Source organism: Sturnira hondurensis, unplaced genomic scaffold, assembly GCF_014824575.4.
Source record: "Sturnira hondurensis isolate 20B ecotype Veracruz unplaced genomic scaffold, ASM1482457v3 Scaffold0021143, whole genome shotgun sequence".
Lineage (NCBI taxonomy): Eukaryota > Metazoa > Chordata > Mammalia > Chiroptera > Phyllostomidae > Sturnira > Sturnira hondurensis.
In genome coordinates, this window is record NW_028093774.1 from 12,637,370 (window position 1) to 12,658,404 (window position 21,035).

Genomic DNA, 21,035 nt, shown 5'->3' on the forward strand with positions numbered 1-21,035 from the left:
GTCTTGGCTAATGTAATTATGATGTGCCTTGGTGTGTTCCTTCTTGGGTCCAACTTCTTTGGCACTCTCTGAGCTTCCTGGATTTCCTGGAAGTCTATTTCCTTTGCCAGACTGGGGAAGTTCTCCTTTATTATTTGTTCAAATAAGTTTTCCACTCGTGGCTGTTTCTTTCCCCCTTCTGGTACCCCTATAATTCGGATGTTGGAACGTTTAAAGATGTCCTGGAGGTTCCTAAGCCTCTCCTCATTTTTTTGAATTCTCATTTCTTCATTCCTTTCTGGTGGGATGTTTCTTTCTTCCTTCTGGTCCATTCCCTTGATTTGAGTCCCCGTTTCCTTTCCATCACTTTGGTTTCCTGTGCATCTCCCTTCATTTCAATTAGTTTAGCCTTCATATGTTCCTCTAATTTGTGACTATGTTCCTCTAATTTGTGACTATGTTCCTCTAATTTGTGACTATGTTCCTCTAATTTGTGACTATAATCTACCAGTTCTGTGAGCATCCTGATAAATAGTGTCTTGAATTGTGCTTCTGAGAGGCTGGCAATTTCTCGGTCGCTTAGAGTTATCGGCTCTGGGACTTTGAGTTCTTCTTGCGCCATCTTTCGGGGTTGTTCGTGCCTGTTCCATAGCAGGATCAGAGCCCTAAAGTGTTCACTAGAGCAGGGTAACTAAGTTGCTGGGTTGTGACATTGTCTGTGGGGGCGGGGTCAAAGAGGGACTATGGCGTCCTGTCTGCCGCCTGTAGCCCGGGCCCTCACCGGTGGCAGTTGCTGTGGTCACCAGGCCCACGCGTTTCGTCCCACTGCACACGAGTGTGCCACCGCAGTTAGCCCTTGCCCCCTGGGGCCTGCGTGGTCCGTCTCACTGTGCGCGAATGTGCGACCCCGGTCAGTCTGCCCCGCACCCCAGCTGGTTCAGGCTGCCTATGCACCTGGGTCGGGGGGCCCTGTCCTGCCCGACCCTGCTCGCTGCTGGCTCCGCCCCTCTTACCGTCCCCGTTGAACGGTTAGATGTAATCGGACTTCCGTATAATACAATTTTCTGTCCTTTGGTTGTATCTTTGTTTCTCTAAACCTTTGTTGTATTCAAACTTAGTTGTGGGAGAAGGCACAGTGTTTCCACCTATGCCTCCATCTTGGCGGAAGTCTCTGGACAGTTTAGAAGGGAGGATGTGTCTCTCCCTCCAGAAGAATGAATTAAATGTTATGTAACTTATTGAGTCAGTGTGAAGACTTACTGAGTTAGTGTAACAGAAACCTAGCGGGAAAGACCTGGTGAGCACACAGTAACTCTGGCCCCCTTAGCTTAGCAGTGTCCATCTTTCAATTCTGGTATCTGCATGTTTCCTCCAAGGGCAACAAAGCACGCTCTGACTCTCTCTGATCACGTTAATACACTAAAAACAACCTATTGATTACCTCGCTCTCCCAGAACTTTTAAAGAAACTTCTTCCTTCATCACACTAAACCATGTCTATCGGTGGCTGCCACCTTTCTCTTCTCACGTCTTCACATCTTCTACGTTGTTCTCAGGTGAATCTTCTTAATTTAAAGTGCTTATTGCAACGTTTCTCAGCTAAGTAAATGTTCAGAGAAACCTCTACTGCCTATAGATAAAATCCACACTGTCTAAGAGGTTAGCATTCAAGGCTTCTGATCTAGACCAATCTATCCTTCCCAACTTATTATTCATTTACCTTACCTCCTTTCATTAAATAAATGATTAATAACATGCCATATGGCTAGGCACTAAAGATACACTAATAAACAGTGTCTGCTCTCTTAGAAATTTCAAACTAGTACATGATCTAATCTTTCCCAGACGCTAGGACTGTTGTCTACCACCTACCTGATTTAAATTATGTGACCTCCTCTGCTTGGCATGCCTTACCTTCAAATATACAAATGACTAAATCTTGTAATCTTGTCTGCATTACCTCTTTCAATTAGGATTTCATAATTCTTCTTAGCTAGTAAATTTTCTTTCCACTTTGTACATAATTTTAAATATAATTTCTTATAGTATAATGAATTTATTAGTCCTTTATGCATTTATTAGTCCTTGCTAAACTATAAAGTTATTAAGAACACGATGTGTTTGATTGAATCTTATGTGTTCCTTAGTGTTTGCCATATTGTTCTGCAAATAAATGAACAAAGGAACAAAAAAGAGGTTGTTGAATTAATATGTGTATGAATTGACTCTAATAGTGGCGTTGCTGTTCAAAACTATTATGCTATTAAACTATTAAGAGGATCAACTTAATGGTGTAGAAGAAAGATGGCCTGGGAAATACTAGTGGGTAGGAATCAAATAGAAATTTTGAGTACTTTGTGTAGGAGACTTTTGTATATACAAATTTGTTTCTGATCACTAAAAAATTTCTGTCCTAGGAATTTGAGTAAAATGTAATATCATTATTCATATACTAAATTTAAGATTTATATATATTTTAAATGTTAATATTATTAGTTTAATCATTCATGGACATTCTTAAAAGTGGCACCTTTGCTTTTGTATTAAGGGTAATGTCTAGGAAGACCTGATCATTAGGTTAAAAATAGAGACTATCAAATAATTACAGTATACTCACCATAACTTAAAGTTGAAATTATAAATTGAAATTATATTAGAAACCAGAAAATACAAGCTATAAGACTCTAAAGAAAGTTTAAAATTCAGTGCTACCAACTTCCTTATGAAATCAGTAACGCCACCATATGCAGTAGATAAACCCTTTAGTTGGCAAACTGTTAAGAAATTTACAATCTCAATACTGGGAAATGGAATTTAGAGAAAATGCATCAGCAAATGTATGAGCACAACTTCAGTTGGTAAAGTATTTAGGTTTAAGATTTGTGGGTTATGTTTTGTCTTTATGTAGATCTCAACTTTTTAGGGTTATTTTCTTTATGTCATTTCAAATAATTTTCTGTTTTTTATTCCTTAATTTTCTCTCACTGCTCTCATCCACCTTGTATAGTTCCTGTAAACCATGTAAGATATTCCTAAAAACCAAACAAGAAAAATGTCTGAGTTTCTTGAGTCTTTATTGTTTTTTTTCCTTATCATTATTCAAGAATCCAGTATTTTTGCTTCTCTTTAGAGACGGAACCTTGTTGGTACTACTACATAGTTGAAAATGCACACACTATCAGGCACTTGTCAAAGCATTCCAATCTTAAACACACCAAGGATATTGTAAAGGGAAGTAATTCAAAACACTTGAAAGTCAACCCCTTTCGTTAGGGGGTTCTTAAGAGAAGGGGGATAAAAGCAACTTTATAGAGTTTATAATTAGACTGGCTGATTATGTAACAAGCATAAAATGCCCCTGATGTACAAATTCACCAGAGGAAATTAGGAAAAAAACAAAAGGAGTTGGCCGAAATTCCAAGCACTGTCTGAGTTTGTGCGGAGAGAAGACTTGGCCATATTTTTAAAGCCATGTGGTAATAACATTAAAGCCTGCCATGGTAGAAGTTGGGAGGTTGGGGGGAAAAGAAAACATTTGCTGTGTTATGAGAGGAAATCATGCAGACGGCTGTGGACAGGAATGGGGCTAAAGGTCAGAAGGCTTCTCCGGGATTGTTTGACCTTTGAAGAGTCAATAAACTCTTAGAATAAAGGACATGTGAAAATATAAGACTGACTATCATACCTTCCAATTCCTAACCTTCTATAGTTCAGAAGAGTATATGAAGATGAAGAAAATCGAGTAGGTAGAGCATTCTTCACATTGTTGTGACCCTGGAGAAGGGGAAGCATTTATTGCCAAAGCTTTCATCATAGTGTGAAGAGTGTGTCTGGCTAGACTGAAAAAACTGCATCAACAACAATAATATGGGAAATGCAAAGATTTCTTTTACTTCACCTTTGTATTAAGTGAGTCTTCTACACATGTACTTTGTTGACTCTCTAAGCTTGAAGCAATATGGTGTAATACTGCACCTGTATAAGTTGGTTTCATTAATGCAACAAGGCAGAAATTGAACAAAGAGAATCAAGTAACATTATTGGGACATCATGCTTTATTCCCACTTCATGAGAGAGCTTAATCCAGTTTTAGAGATGGTAGAACTGAAGTAGCAGAATTTAAGCCTAGTTCACTTAACTCCAAAAAATATACTTTTCAAATATAGTGTGCTGGAGATTGGGCCAAGGAAACCATGCCTGGCCCCAGAAAAATGAGCATCTGGTAGTTAGGATAATTTTGGCTGAAACGTCTGAAATTGAACTCAAACAATGGAAAAATAGGACTATGTAGGAATTGGAGGGGTGGATTTAATGCTTTAGGTAAGGCTGGATCCTGGACTGTTATGGTACCATTAGGACATTGACTCCTTGTCTTTTCCACAAAATCTGTTTGTGATTGTTTCATTATTTTAGCACATCTATTCTCTCCACAGCAGGTAAAATGGCTCTTTACAGCCCTAGGTTCCTATATTCTAGTTTTAACACCACAAAGAGAAAAAGAAATTTCTCTCCTCCAATGTCTGTCCATCACTGCAGACCATGTTTCTCTGAATTGCAAGTGTTGGCTCGTGTGGCTCAGCAGGATGTGCAAAAATCATGATTGACAGCTGGGCCACTTATCAGTGTATCTAAACCCATTGCACATCATTACCCACTCTCGGAAAATAGATTTGGGCCCTTTATATAGATTTCCTTTGCCAGCTGGCACAAGGTCAATCTTTGTCAGTAGCGAACATGGACGAAACACGGCATGAAGAAGGACCTATCTTTTCTTGTTCTGTTGTAGTAGTTCAGCAGGCTCCTGCATGGAGCAGCTTTTTCAGCACGCAGACCTTGGGACCCATGCAGTTTTTCCAAAGCCTAACTCCTGCACGCAGATAACCTCACAGTACCTGGCTCCTCAAGGCTCAGTGGTCAATAGCACTCAGTGACTGGCAACTTTCCTCAGCATCCATCTTGGAACATTTTGTATTGAAATGCAAATACCATACGATATCACCGTTAGCAGGAATCTAAACAACAAAACAAAGAAGCAAGCAAAATATGATCAATGACACTCAAGTATGGAACAGGTGACAGGGTCCAGAGGGGAGAGGGGAGCGAATCATAGGGGAAAAGGGGATCGACTCCCATGAATTAAGTATAAAGGACATATGGACAATAACTAAGGGTGGGGGCCAGAAATGGGAGGGAGGTGGGGAGCACTGCGGGGGTGGGGGGCAGGACTGGGAATATAAGACAGAAAATTGTACTTGAACAAGAATAAAATAAAATAAAAGAAAAGAAAAAGAGAAAAGTACCAAGAAAAAAATATAAATAAATAAATAAAATCTATTCAATTTAAAGTTAAAAAAAAAGAAGAAAATGCATTTGGTAAGTTACTACGTATGAACAGCTTTCCCTTTCTCCAGTACCCTGGAAGGGAGATTTTCAGCAAATGTTATCAGTGACCTCTCAGCTATCCAGTGATTGCCAGCGGGACCTCCTCAACATGGTCATGGATCTCAGTGCAAGGGTGGGGTTGTGGGGGATGGAAGAGGGATTCTTTTTTAGCCACTCTATGTTAGATCTAAGCATATTTGTTTTTTTTTAAGTGCTATTATAACAAATGAAGACAAACTTGATGGCTGAAAACAACAAAATTTGATTTTCAAAGTTCTGGAGCTCAGATGTCTAAAGTCACGGTATTGGCATGATTGGTCTCTTCTGGAGTGAGCGAGAAACCCAGACCTTTCCTAGCTTTGGGAGGAACACTTAGCATGGAAGGAACCTTCCTAGCTTTGGTGGTTGCCAGCCATCCCAGGGATTCCTTGGCTGGTAGCTGCATCACTACAACACCCACCTTCACATTCCAGTGGTGTTTAGAAGGGAGGATGTATTTCTTTCTATGTATGTATTCGCAAGGCCTTCTTAAAAATACACCAGATGTTGAATATAGGACACACCCACCTTCTTCCATGTGACTACTTCTTAAATTAAACTAATTACATTTGCAACCCTATTTCCAGACAAGGTAGCATTCTGAGGTTGGAGGTAGATATGACTTTTGATGAAACATAAGCCATATGCCCTAATACCTTTATAATGGGGGTACTTCTTCTTATGTATGCTATTATTAATTTTCTGGAGTTCTATTTATTTTCTTTAGCTTTACCACAGGCTAATCTCTTGTGTCTTCAATACCTTGCTGCAGTTAATAATTTTTTATATTCCACTTTTTTGTTCAAATAACTATGTGGTATTTCCTATCTTTGATTTGACTGAGTGATACAACAACGCTTTTTTAAAAAAAATATTTTATTTATTTATCTTTAGAGGGGAAGGGAAAGAGAGAGGAAGAGAAACATCAATGTATGGTTGCTTCTTGTGCATCCCCCGCTGGGAACTGGCCCCTGCCGGGAACTGGCCTGCAACCCAGGCATGTGTCCTGACTGGGAATCGAACCTCGATCGTCTGGTTCGCAGGCCCATGCTCAATCCACTGAGCTACACCGGCCAGGGCCTACAACAACCCTTTTTAAAGCACATGGAATGGATAGGGTAATTTACTTAAAAGAAATAAAGATTGCTGGGCAGATGAACATAGTGTATGTCTATGACTTTTAGCATCGAGGATCAGAAATTAGCCTTTAGTAACAAGAGTGTCTGAACAATGACTTTGCATACAATGAACACTTAAATATCATCTAATGATGAATGCTGTACAGTAGGATTTCCATGTCTTCTTTTACTGCATCTCTTTGGGGGGCAGGAACCTCATTATATTCTTTTCTGTTATCTTTAAACTGAGTCTCTGAGGGAGAAATATGGTTCTAGAATATCATCATTGCTTTCCTGGAAAACAACTCTCTACTAAATCTTATAGAGCCTCAGTTTTCCTTCTCTTTCACATCTTTAGTTTTTTTCCATTAATTTTTACTTAAATTCATTGTTTTCACAATAATATCTCTGTATCTTAATTCCACATGTATCCTCATGCCTTAGATTGCCTGGTATACAATAGATATTGAGTAATTATCTCTTGAATGAATGAATTACCATCTCTCTTAAGTCTTTACAGATAATAATTGATAGATCTTTATCACAGGCATTGTTATCTATTTAGTTATCTATTTAATACAGCAATCATTTGAGGTAGATAGTATTATTGTTACTGTTTTATAGATGAGGTGAAGAAGCTCAGAGAGGCTGGGAATCTTCCACAAGGTGATTTAGCTCATAACTGGTACAAGTGGAGTTTGAACCCAAGTCATGGCCACTGTGCAGCCCATAGGCTAGACCACTGTGCTATACAACCTCTGTTTCTCCTAGTAGAAAATATTAACTTTGTAACACATCAATTATAAGCATATAAGGAGTAATATTTCTGTTAATTACTAGCATCACATAATAATTATTGATGGTAAATTCTATAAATTCTTACTGTATTCATTATGTCACCCAATGCCCTTAGGTAAGTGTGACAAAAAGTGACTCCACTGATGATCCACAGCAACCACAAAAGAAATATAAAATATGGCTTGTGGGAAAATATTACCTACAGAGAGGTTACAGAATGACCATGGTCCTCCAGTTCTCACTGTCCCACAGAGAATTTGAACAATGCACATCACGACAAAGCGTTTCATACAGAGGGACCTTATCTCCATAATGCTTTGCCCTAATACCTTGAAAGTCCAAGAGCATGATTCAGTTTCTCAAAGGGCACAGACAATTACACTGGGTTTATACCTGACCGAGGGTCTGAAGCTAGGTTGAATCCATCAAAACCACAAGGTTGAGAATTTCATTCATTAATTCATTCTAAAATTGTTATGTGTGGTTATTTAAGTTTCTTGGGATAAATTAGTGGGAAACAAATGAGATGGAATTTAAGTTTAAATTTAAGTTTCTACTCCTGAAAATGTAAATTTCGGTAGATGGAGACAGATATTAAATGTGAAAAAAATAAATGAAACAAATTTTGAGGTTTGTAAGCCAATGTGAAACTATGATGCAATAGAAGAACAGAGGATACACTGGATTTGGGGATCAGGGCATTTTTGTTTCTTTTGTTTTGCTTTTTGAAAAGGTGATATTTGGACCGTAACCTAAGTAATGATAAAGAGCTAGTTATGCCATATATTTTGCCTTAGTACAGGGTTTGGATTTTGTTCTAAACAAAATGGGAAGCCATTGGAAGATTGTAAGCTAGGGGAAGCAAAGAAGCTAGGTAGGTGAAGTCAGGTTTAATGTTACTGTGGCTTCTGTTTGAGCATGGAGTATAAAAGTAAAGAGTGAAATAAGAAAGGCCATTTAAGAGCATATTGCAATAGGATATGCAGAGAGCGTGTCACAAATGATGGGCAGTTTAGCCTAAAATAGCATGTAGATACTGGGCCAGGCCAGCCATATTGGCCTCTATAAGCAAGGTATGTCGGCAGAAAACATTGTTGGGTACAGGAGAAAGAACAGAGAAGTGCACAAAAGTTATGATAGAAAAACAAAGATAAGAGCAGACTCTGTGGCCTCTTCAGGAACTTTTAAATTTGATCCATGAGATCAGGCTATTTTTTTTACTGTTGCTGCATAGAGTAAGCTAGGTTCTAGGTCCTTGCTTTCCATCGCTTTGAAAATACTTGACAGTCCCTTCTAGACTGTACAGTTTCTTTTGAGAAATCAGCTGATAGTTTCGTGGGAACTCCTTTGTATGTAACTCTCTGTTTTTCTCTGGCTGCTTTTAAGATTTTCTGTTTATTTTACCTTTGGCATTTTAATTATGATGTGTCTTGGTGTCTTAATTTTTATGTGGTCCTGTTTGTTTCCACCTTGTTTTGGATTCTCTGTGCTTCCTGGTCTTCAATGTCTATTTCTCTCACCAAACTAGGGAATTTTTCTTTCGTCATTTTTTTCAAACAAGTTTTCAATTTCTTTCTTTTCTTTTTCTCCTTCTGGAATCCCTACGATTCATATGTTGGTACCTTCAGGGATGTCCCACAGGCACCTTATACTACCCTCGTATTTTTAATTCTTCTTTTCTTACTGTTCGGGTTGAATGCTTATTTAGCTTCATGTTCCAAATCAATGATTTGAATCCTGGCTTCATCACTGCCTCTCTGGTTCCCTGTAGATTTTCCATCATTTTACTTAATGTAACCTTCATTTCTTCCTGAGTCTTTTGTGTTTTGTTGCCATACCAAGTGAGTTCTTTAAATATCCTGATCCCCAGTGTTTTGTACTCTGCATCTGATAGATTGGTCATTCCACATTTTGTTTGCTTCTTTTTCTGGGGCTTTGTTCTGTTCTTTCATTTGGGCCATGTTTCTTTGAGTTCTCTATTTGGAACCCCCCCTGTGTGTGCCACTGTGTATTAGGTAGAGCTTCTTTGACTCCATGTCTTAGTAGCATGACATATCGTAGAAAAGGAACCTTTAAATTGTGTAGGGTAGAGCCTTAGCTACTACTTGCCAGGCTGGGGCAACCCACTTCGCTGCTTTATGGCTCTGTGTTGGGGGCGGGCTCAGTGAGGAGAGGGAACAGTGCCACTGCCTGGCTTCTGGAGGTTAGTCTGACACTTGCCCAGTGCAATTGGTGCCCTTCCAGCTGTTGCCCTGGTGCTGAATTTTGGAGGGGCTGGGTTAGGTTTAGGGTTACATTTTAAGTCTGCATGGGCCCTTTAATGTGACTCTCCTAAAACTCTGGTAGTTCCTTCCACTGCCAGTTCCCAACCCTTACTGGTTTTTGTAGCCAGAAGTTATGGCAATTTCAGGTGCTGGAACCCTGGGCTGTGCAGTCTAGTCTGGAGCTAGGATTACTTGCTCCCAAGGTAACCCTCCCAATTTTTATTCACCATGCATAAATGTGGGACCGCCTGTTCCACTGCCCTGGCATTTCCACACCACACCATGTCTCTATTCCTCTTTGTCTGTCTCCAAATCTCTGACCCTCTTACCTGTCTGGATGGATATTGCTTCTTTAAATCCTTGGTTGTTAGACTTCCATACAGCTCAATTTTCTGACAGTTCTGGGTGTTATTTATTTAGACGTCTAGTTGTAATTCTTTTTGCGATTGTGTGATGAGGTGAAGCACGTTTATCTATGCCTCCATTTTGACCAGAAGTCTAAAAGCATGTTTTGAATGTTGCCAGTGTTTGGTGTTTAGCTCAACTTCAAAGTAAATTTGTAATTCAGTTATCATCTCAGAAAGGTATAGCTCATTTTTTTCCACAGCTTAATTAAGATTTTTTAAAAAATATGAGATTATTGCTGCTGCAAGATAAAAATGACAGATTAAAGATATAAAAATGTAACACTATTCAAAAGAAGTGACTACTATTTTTTCATTTTTTGAAGGGAGAGTTGTTTCCCCTCTCCCCCTCACAGCTTTGGCTAGACAAATTATAAGAAAATTTCATCACCCTTTATGGATACAGAGAAGCCTTGCAAGATACATAGCTGTACAGTAATATAGTTTTATACCTCATAAATCATGATCTAAAACATCCACTGTTTTTAATTGCCCTCATTAGATAATTATGTTTGACTTAAAGGGAAAGTCACACCTCATCCTGGAGGAACTCCAGGCACAGTCGAGCTAAATGTCTGCCTAATGAATACCTGTCTTTACAAGGCTAACTGCTTTCAACACTTAAGGCTGGGCTAATGCATATTTTTTACTCACTTAAAATAGTCCACACAATGATTTAAATTAGATGAATGAGAAGCTATAATTTCCTTTCTTTAATTACAAATTAAGGGGAAAATACCTTTTTTTATACAATCAAGAATTCAACAAAAGATTGGCCAGAAGGTTGTGTTCCTGCCTCCATCAGTAGAAATGTAGACCTTTTCTTTTAGAATGTGATGAAAGCTAACAAATGACCAAGGCTTGTAGATTTCAATTGTTTAAAGCTGTAGAAATATTGGTTTTTGCAAGTGATACCTTATTTGATGTCCTAATACATAAAGAGGACATCTTACTCATTGTCCTGATACATAAAGAGGATATCTGTGGCCCAGCTACAGAATATCTGTGAAATCCATTGTGCAAACTATTCGCACGGCACAGCCTCTCTCATTTTTAGCTACAGACATGGAGGCTTGTGCTAGTCCCAGAATTTTTTTTCATTTATCTTCGTAAATGTTATCTTCTATTATTCATCTTATCTTCTGATGTTAGATTGCTTGCCTGCCAAGCTCTCCAAGGGCTGACAAATACAACATGAAAAGACACTCTTTGTTTTGCTGTTGAGTGTTGATGTTTATTTGCAACAAACATGAGAGCAACGCTTTGAATTCTGAGATGTGGAAAGCCCTGTCTTGGTCACCTGGTAGATTATCTTTGATGGGAAGGTCTGGATTTGCTTGGCTGTTCTTCTGTGGGAATCACTGCACCCACGCTGATGTCACTGATTGAAGTAGCCACTTCAAAAGGTAGAAGAAGAGCTTTCCTTTACTCTCTACTCCGATATAAGAAAAACATTCCAGAGAAAGTTGTTGGAATGACAGAGCTTTACATTCCTTTTACATATTGACTTGTATTTTTTCACCTTTTTTTTCACTGATTCATCTCTGAAGCATATGTCCCTGCGGTAGGAGTTCTATGAATAACCTTGTGTGCAGATATGTTTTTGACAATACTGTTTTCCCAGTAAATGGTGTAGAAGTTGGCATGCTTTAAAAAGAACTCCATGAGCATTTGTTAAATGATAAAACACATGCCTGAAGGAGGTTGGGCACAGAGGAACAATAGCAAACACAAAAAACCTGGCTCTTCTCTCGCCCAAAAGAAATCTTGTGCAACTTTAATGAACCCCCCTCCAGTGACCCTACAAATTTGAAAATTAGTCTTACTTTAGTCATGAAGAAGTGAAATTTCAGTAAGTTGGTGTGACTTATCCAAGTTCACACACCAGGACAAGAAGCCAAGTGGCTCTAAATGGAGAGACCTAGACCATTCTTCCCTGACGTAGTTGTTCCTCAAACATTTGGGAGGAGAACATTATTCGTATATTTCAACCAATATACATGATAAGGTTGAAATTAACTCAGCATTTTTAGGAGAAAACAAGAGAAACCAATTTCATGAATTGGTTTTCTCTAAGATATAGTTATAGATCTCTGCCATTAAATTTTATTTTCTCCCATCCAAGTACTAACCAGGCCCGACCCTGCTTGGCTTCCGAGATTAGACGAGATCAGGCACGTTGAGGGTGGTATGGCCGTAGACTAAATTTTCTTTTCTTTTATGGTATAATCTGAGGAGCACTGATATGCCTCACTGACCCTAGTTAAAGTCAAAAGTGGAGAGATACTCTCAGAGGGTTCAATCCAAGGTCCTTAGGTCATGAGGTCCAAGTGTAGTATCCATACACAAAGTGCTTACACTCCAGATACTATTGTCCTTTACTGTTGTTTTGAGGAAGACAAACCAGAGGTGCTGGGAATGTATTTCCTAGTCCCCAGGATCTCAAACATTCAGTCGGGGCATAGGGGAGATACTGAAGTCAGATTCTCCTGTTTCCTTCCTTCTAAATCGACTCTGGAGCCTGTAGTTCCTGCTCTGTTGGGTGTTTCTTCAGCATTTTGTTTAACAACATCCCCGGGGACTAGATGGCCATGTGAACATTAGCAGAAGGCCATTTATATAAATTACACATAATAGTATTCAACTTATATTTAGGTGTTCTGGTAACTACAATGATGTATTGCAACAATTTTTAAACAGTGTTCCCTAATGAGTCATCGTTCAGTGAAGTCAACACAGTGAAAAAAGCCATGGCCAACATTCTCCCTTGGTTCGTGAACCTCCATTAGCTCAGCTTCCCCGGCGCAGACTCATCTACTTGGACTTCATGCAATCTGTGTCTCCTATTGTACAGCACCGTTTCTCACAAGGAACGCTACATTTGGAACTGGTTTGTGCAGTAGGGCGGGGGACCTCCAAATGGAAACACATTGAGCTCTTTTAGTAACAAAACCCTTGTGGAAGAAGTTTTCTCTCTGTTGAAGGCAACTGACAAGAAAAGATTTATGCTTTTACTCTGGGGCCCAGGCACTTTTGTGTGGTGTGGCTGCGGGTGTACAAGTTGAGTCGTCCTGAGAGACTGAGGCCTTAGACCTGTGTTATGCAATAAGGCAGACACTAGCTATGCGTGTTGACTGAGTACCTGAGTGTGGTTAGTGCTAAGTGTTTCAATGATAATACTTCGATGTATTGGATTAGATAAAACATTTTTTTTTACTTTACCTTCCTCTTCTGACTTATTTCGAAGATGTGGCTACTGAAAAATTTAAAATTGCTTTTGTGGTTTATGTTATCTTTAGTGGGCAGGGTTATCCAAGATTATAAAGTATGTGTGTCCTTTGCTAGGTCAGAGGGTTAACCCATCACTGGAGGGTCATGTCCCGCAACTTGCCATTCAGATTTGCAATGTGGAAGCAGAAGTATTGGTAACTGTGCCAGAACAACAGGCACACTTTAAGAGCTGGGGTTTCATCCTGTTCAACGTGAGATAAAACTACTTGCCATTCCCATTGCTCAGGCTGTCCCCAGTAATCAGGAGCATAGACTCATTTTATCCATAAGCCAAGTTTATGATAACTGCTAACTTTCCAAACCAGCAGACTAAACTGACAGCAGGAAGCGATCCACTGTATTTGCTCACCACCGAATGCCCAGCATGCTGCTGAATGAATGTTTGTTAAATAAATGAGTCAATGAATGTACACAATTACTCATGTACAATGCATGATTTTATTATTATATCCTCAACTTTGTCTTCATATTTAGAAAAGCATTTTTAAAGGCTCACTTTGTTTTTGAAATTATTGTGTGATTTAATAAAGATAATTTCTTTTAAAACGTAGTTCTTTTGGAAATTATGTCCTGTTTAAATTTTGGGAGTATTTTTGTGTTTTATTTCTAAACCCACAAATATTAAGTCACTTTGTAAGAGGCCAAACCGGATTAATTTGTGAATATGATCATTTTTAGGTTATTTAAATGTTTCAGTATTATATATAAAATTAGCATATGACTCAAGCTTAAATTAAATCTTCAACTAAAAAATTTCGAATTGTAAGCACAAGTATGCCTTGTAGCTTTCACAAGCTAAATTCTCTTGAACATCACACATCTTTAAAGGATTAAACATGCAAATCCCTTAAATTCTTTGATCAACTTAATTTTTATACCTAATTCTAAATCTTCCCATGTTTGAAGATACTTTCTGCTAAGGTAGTGATTACGTTATTATGAAGTAGTAGGGGGAATAACTGTGCAAACAGACTTCATGGTAACAGAGACATCAGCTGGGATGCTGCCTGGGTTCTTGCTGGCAACACTGCTGAAACCCACTGGCCTTGTTGAGAATCTATGAGGTGTATCTTCCTACCTTACTTGTATGGTATTGATACCATTATCCTCATGGTTGTGTAGTTCCCTTGTGAACTGGCCAGAAAATTTGTGGGGCCCAATGTAAAGAGAGAATGCAGAATCTCTCTTCAAAATGCATTGAAAGTTCCAAACCCAAGACAGCAGAATTTTCCACTACATGCAGGGTCCTGAGAAGCCTGGGGCCTTCTGTGACTGCACAGGTGCATGCCTTGTCCAGATTTAGGATTCTGCAACTTTGAACGCAGCTGTTTAATTGAATTATGTATTTACTAGGCTTCTGAGTCAAGTATTTTTCCCTGAACCCTTAAAACCTCTAGTCATAAGCGATTATTGCTTTTATTTTGCTTTGTTTTGGTCACATTTCCCAAAACCTCTAGAAATAAAATCACCTGAGTTTTTGCATATCTTATTGCATTTTCCCACTGTGATAACTTTTAATGCCATTTTTTTTAGGAGACAGCTATCATTGTGCCTGGCTGTTATCAAGCCAAAAACTGAAGAAGGTCAGAGGAGAGACTGACCTGGCCCTGGTTTTACCAGCTTCCTCCCTGCCTTGCTGGCCCTAACCTTTTGTCACCCTTCGTGTTTTTCTGCAAATGAGTGTTACACAGGTGTTACTCCACAAGCATCATGAAAAGCACTACAGGCGGATCCTTACTTCCAATAGTTGACACAAATATTTAGCCTGTATAATTTTTGTCTATTTCTTTTAAATTTTACTATCCCATTTCCATAAGTTTCCAGTAAACACTCCTTTTCCAATTCCCAACATGGATTTAGACAACATTCTGTTTTCTTTAGATGGATACAAGCTTATGCAAAGACTTAGGCCAACAAAATGTTTTTAAAAATAAGTAAATGTTTTAATGCTATCATCCTACATTCGCAAGACTAGTTTGGGGAAGAAATGGACTTCCCACGGATGGGAGGTTAGAATTGGGATTTCTCTCCGTTCCAGACAGGGGGGTACCATATGGTCACTGGGAAGTAAGGCAGGGTAGGAGAGAAAGTTCCGTGCTTTTCTGAGAGTCTGTGATGCAGCAATCCGCGGCACTCTGCATCACCTTCCTCAGGAAAGGGATGGATCGTCATCTCACCAATAGTGAGGCGAGAACTCAAGTTTGGTCAACTTCAGAGCAATCGCCTTTAGGACCCACCCCACTGGGTTAGTGGGGTGATAGAACCTATCTGAAGGTCGCCTGCTTAAACATTTCAAGATGTTGCATCAAGAAAAGGACTGGCTTTTTAGGCAAAAATAATAAATAGCGGCAAGTCAATCACACACTTCCACTTCAAACATAACAGTCAAGCCTGCATTCACACTGCAGTACCTTCACCAATTAGTATGGCCCAGCTTTCCCTGGAAGGCTTGAATTTCTGTTGACTAAGGAAATTTCCATTTCACCATGACATTTGCAGAGAGATTCCTAAGCCCTATCTGAAGTGGACCCCTACAAAGAACTTTTAATTCCAACCACATTTCATGTTAGTAGCTTTGTACGATTGGAGAGTTGACTGAACCAAATAATATAATTAGATAGTCGTTTACCTACAAATTATATTTCTGTTATTATATGGGGGTAAACTCTGGGTATTGTCTTGATTTGCAAATCCTATTACAATAGAATGACATTAGGGTAGTTTATGTAGCTTATGTAGGTTAATTCCGGATTTTTCTTAGCAATTATTATTGTGACATGCATAATTATAGGGAAAGAAGGGGCTCAACATACTATACAAAGCTGTGCATTAAGTTGACAATATCTGGTCTTTTCTTTTCAATCTTAATCTTTATTACTTTTTGCTATTGAACCAAGACTACATATTGTTATAAAGCAGCTAAATAAAAGTAAGAAAATAGAATCCGTTAAAAGTTAATTTAAAACAAAATTGAACTCAAGTTTAATGCTTTACAATGCCCACACTTAACATTTAACAGAACCAGTACCAGAGGCTCTATAGTTTTAGGCATTTTCTTTATCACAATCTCATCCAAGGAGTGGTGTTAAAAGATTGGCCTGAGGTGATTCAAGGGATTCAATGAGACTTGAACTACACATTCATTTTTGTAACCTCCATCATTTGAAAGGTTATGTAAATTCACACACGGGGGTTGGTAGAAAACGGTGATGGGTGGCTTTTGCAGTTATATGTGTTGGCCAATACTTTGTCACACACTGAGTCCCCAAGCTTTTCTCGTGTTCTTTTTAAAACTTGGAGGAATTTAAATTTTTACAGAGGATTCCGCCCCTCTCCCACAATGTTGGTGGAGTAACTTGGCCAAGTGTTTCTCAATGCTTTTTAGAAGAATATTTTCCTAATTGATGGTTATATTAAAATCAATCTTGGAAGGTATTATGCTTTCAGATATGTCATCAGGCTCTAGCACAATATGTTGAGTCCACCTGTCACAACTTGTCTGGAATATAATTAGGTGAGATCTTTTAGCAAGAATGAAATTCATCATGTCGCCACTGAAGAAATCTATCAAAGTCTCCATTTGTTTCACTGTATCCTTGTCTGATCAAAACCATTTGAATCCAAAATTTTCTAATTCCAAGGACTGGCATGATGACAGCAAACAGCTGGTAAAAGGCCCCAAGATGCCTTATGCTCTTTCATGTAATTACAGGCTGTTTTCTAGGAATATTCAGAAGGATTACTTACAATTATAGTTCATTATGATATTATAGATTTTCCCTTCAGAGTGGGTAGTCAAAATCTATTACATTCTTGTTGTAGAGATATTAATACCAAATATCTTTGTAAGAACAAATTACAAAAACATCTAAGACACCATAAACCCAACTGTATTATAGTCATTCTTTCCTTGTATTCAGGAAGAAGCTATTATGAAGCTAAGATTACATGCGTGTAAATGGAAAAACTCAGAGCCTGAGACCAGAACACTCACCCAATCTATCAAAAGTATTTTACTTTGTGCAAATGATCTTGCGTGCTTTCTTATTACCTCATATGATTTTTACATAAAACATATGAGAGGATAATGGCTGGTCTTTTATTGGATAAAACTGATTCTCAGTCTTTTCAAGTTATTTCCTTATGGTAGCAAATACGGTCAATAGAAGTAAAGCCAGGGTTTCGAAATGTAAATTTAACTGTTTGCCTTTAAGAAGGAATAGGAAAATAAATTTTAAAAATATTTCATGAACTGCATTGTGGTGAAATTTATGAATAAAGTTACATAGGTTTCTGGTGTGAAAGTCTGTTATACACCATCAGTAATTTACATCGTGGGTTTACAACCCAAAGTGAAATTCTGTCCCCATGTATCTGACCCCTCCGCCCTTTGCTACTCCCCCCGCTGCCCCTTCCCTCGTGTAATCACCACACCGTCGTCTTTGTGTCTGTGAGTTCTTGTTCACCTGTTTGTTTTCCTCATAACACCATGCCATTTAGTTTTCTGTATGTTTTAAATTACAACATATTCTTAGTCATTGGATTTTATTTAAAAAAATATAAAAATTGAGTGTCTCATTGTGACCTGATTTAAACCATGATAAATTATATAAAATTCATTAAGGAAGAAATAGTATCCTCTTATTTTAACTCAAGTTTTTCTAAAACTAGGTACGTATGGATTAAATAGAATATACATTTGTTTCATTGATATTAAATATTTCCTATTCTAATGAGGAATCAATGTTTTCTCTTTGAGCATTATTACCTACTTTATTGACATGGCCTTTCAACACCATAAAATATCAGGCATTACTTGTTATTAAATGAATATGTGTAGCATTTGGAATACATATATATATTATATTATATATATATAATATAACACCTACCTGAGTTAAGATACAAACCCTCATATCAAAAATAAATAGTGGGATTTTATGATATTAAAATTAATTCAGCTTTATTAGACTAGAACATTTTGGAAGCAGTAGTAGTCATTTGGCTGCAAGTAAATAAAGCAACTCATGATAGCTTATGCAAAAAAGAAAAAAGTGTTAGAATGTATGAAATTTGTGTCATACAATATTAAGGCAGAAAATATATACTGCCAAATTAAAGGCAAAATTTATGTCTTTGATAATCATTTTATGTTTGTTTTGCTTCCTGTCATTGATAATCATCTTTTTCTCTGCTTTTTTGTGGACATGATTCCAGAAATTAAGATAATAATGCATTTTATATGCAAATATTAAGCAAGCAGAGAACCCTACTATTTATACCTTTCTTGTATGATTCATTCTTTCCTGTCCATTGGCACCATATAAATAAACTGCCTCTAATTTGTTTTATATTACAGCACTTAGGCTAGTGAGGACTGTTAAAGTCTGTCTGGAAAAAGCCCAGCCATTGTTAATATAACAAGAACAGTTTGCATGACATTGATGTAACCTGGCAGCCAAAAAGAGTGGACTGGAATGCGCATATGTGAACAATGATGACTTCACTGTACTAGTCAGTGGGGGTAGTAGGTGCTGTTGAGTGAGCATGTGCACTGTGTGGCTGTCACATTCAAAATAATTGAGCGAGTAGAGCAACTAATCTGCATCAAATTGAATGCCTGCTCTGCATATGCATTATTCTAAGCCCTATAAAATGTAGTGAATAAGTAACAAAAAGCACCATTTCTGTAAAGTTGACATTTAAGTAGGAGGAGATAAAAAATAAAGAAAATAATTTATCTATAGTGTGTAAGAAAGTATTAAAATTAGGAGGAAAAATAAAAGAGGAACAAGAGATTTTAAAAAAGAAATCTGGACTAGCTATGAGATCTGTCTGGAAAAAGTCAAGCCATTGTTAGTAGAAGGAGAATGGTTTACTCAACATCAATGTAAACTAGTAGCCAAAGACAGTGGACTAGAAAGTGCATGCATGAACAATGATGACTTCACTCTACCAGTCAATGGAAGTGGTTGAGTAAGCACATGTACTGTGTGGCTGTCACGTTCAAAATGACTGAGCAAGGAGAGCACCAAATCTGCATCAAGTTTTGTGTTAAGCTTGAACATTCCTTCACAGCATCTTTTTGCATGATTCAGAAGCCTACAGCTATGGGCAAGTGATGATTGGCAGCTTCATGATGGCAATATGCCCACTCATTCATCCTGTGTTTTTGGTAATACATAAAATCACCCAGGTGACTCAGTCCTTCTACAGCCCAGATTTGGAGCCTTGAGACTTCTGGCTTTACCCAAAAGTAAAATGATCTTTGAAAGGGAAGAGTTTTAATTTCACCGTCTATGAAATTCAGGAAAATACGATGAGGCAGCTGATGGAGATGGGGAGAACTGTGTGAGGTTCCAAAGTGCCTACTCTGAAAGGGACTGAGGCATAATTGTCCTATGTAAAATGTTTCTTGTATATTGTATCTTCAATAAATGTCTCTATTTTTCATATTGCGTAGCTGGATTCCTTCTGGTCAGACTCATATATTCACGCCAATCTCTATTTTTTATGGCAAATATGCTAAATGTTTTTCCAGTTTGGGCATGATATATATATTTTGTGTATTTCAAAGATTCCTGTCATTGGTTGTCAGGTAATATCATTTACATTTTAAACATACACTATCAAGTTTTAATAGCAAATTGTACTGAATATTTACAGGATTAAACTCACCAATGGGGAGAATATTGGGGTCATTGGCCATCTTGGGCTATAATCTATATTATGTCAGTTTCCTCTAGATTTATGTTAACTTTTATTACCCATGATACCAAATGTTTAAAATGAGTTTGCAACCAAATAATAACCTCACACCTTCTCTAGACATGAGGTTATCCTGCACCTGGTGTTACTCTGGAGGTTCCGTCTTTGACCCGTGGGGAACCTCTTTAAGTCACCTCCTGAGTCATAGGCTATGACCGTAGTAGTATTTGACAATTCTGCAATCTGGTGATAGAAGATGATCTAGGACCAGCTTGTACATTCAATGATCCAGATCTAAAGTTGCTCATTTTTCTAAGACTGTCTAGCTTGTATTGATGTCCAATGGGTTTCCATGGGTATAATCTCAGTGTCTGTAGAGTTGATTATTGCTACCAGCTTGACCATTATTTCTAGGCCTTTTCAGTGGTTTGGACTATACTATACTATAGAAAACAAATAAGCACAATACAAATGGAACATTCTATGTATAATCAAAATTTTTTAAAAATATTTTACTTATTAATTTTTAGAGATGGGGGAGGGGGGAGAAAGAGAGGGAGAGAAACATCAGTGTGTGGTTGGTTGCCTTTCATGCTCCCCTGACTCGGGACTTGGCGCGCATCCCAGGCATGTATCAGTGACCCTTTGATTTGCAGGCCAACACTCAATCCACTGAGCCACACCAGCCAGGACTAATCAAAGTTTTTTGAATGGGGACTAACCTCCAGAAATATTTATTAAGCATGGTAAACTAACGTATAGTATACACCTCAATTTAAGATGCCTCTATTTGGCTAAGCATTAGAATGTAGGCTGCCATTTTATTTGGGAGTATTTTGTGCTTTAGAAGCCTTATACTCAACATTATCTTTGCATAAAACTTAAGTGTTATTGTCATTTGACTAATATTATTGAAGCATAGTTCTGTTCTATTGTGTGTGTGATAAAGTGTTTGATAGCGACCAGGGGTTGAGCTTAGATAGCCCTGAAATTCTGCACTTTTCTGTGTTTACAACAGAAGAACTTCCCAGCCACCCTGAGTCATGACACTTT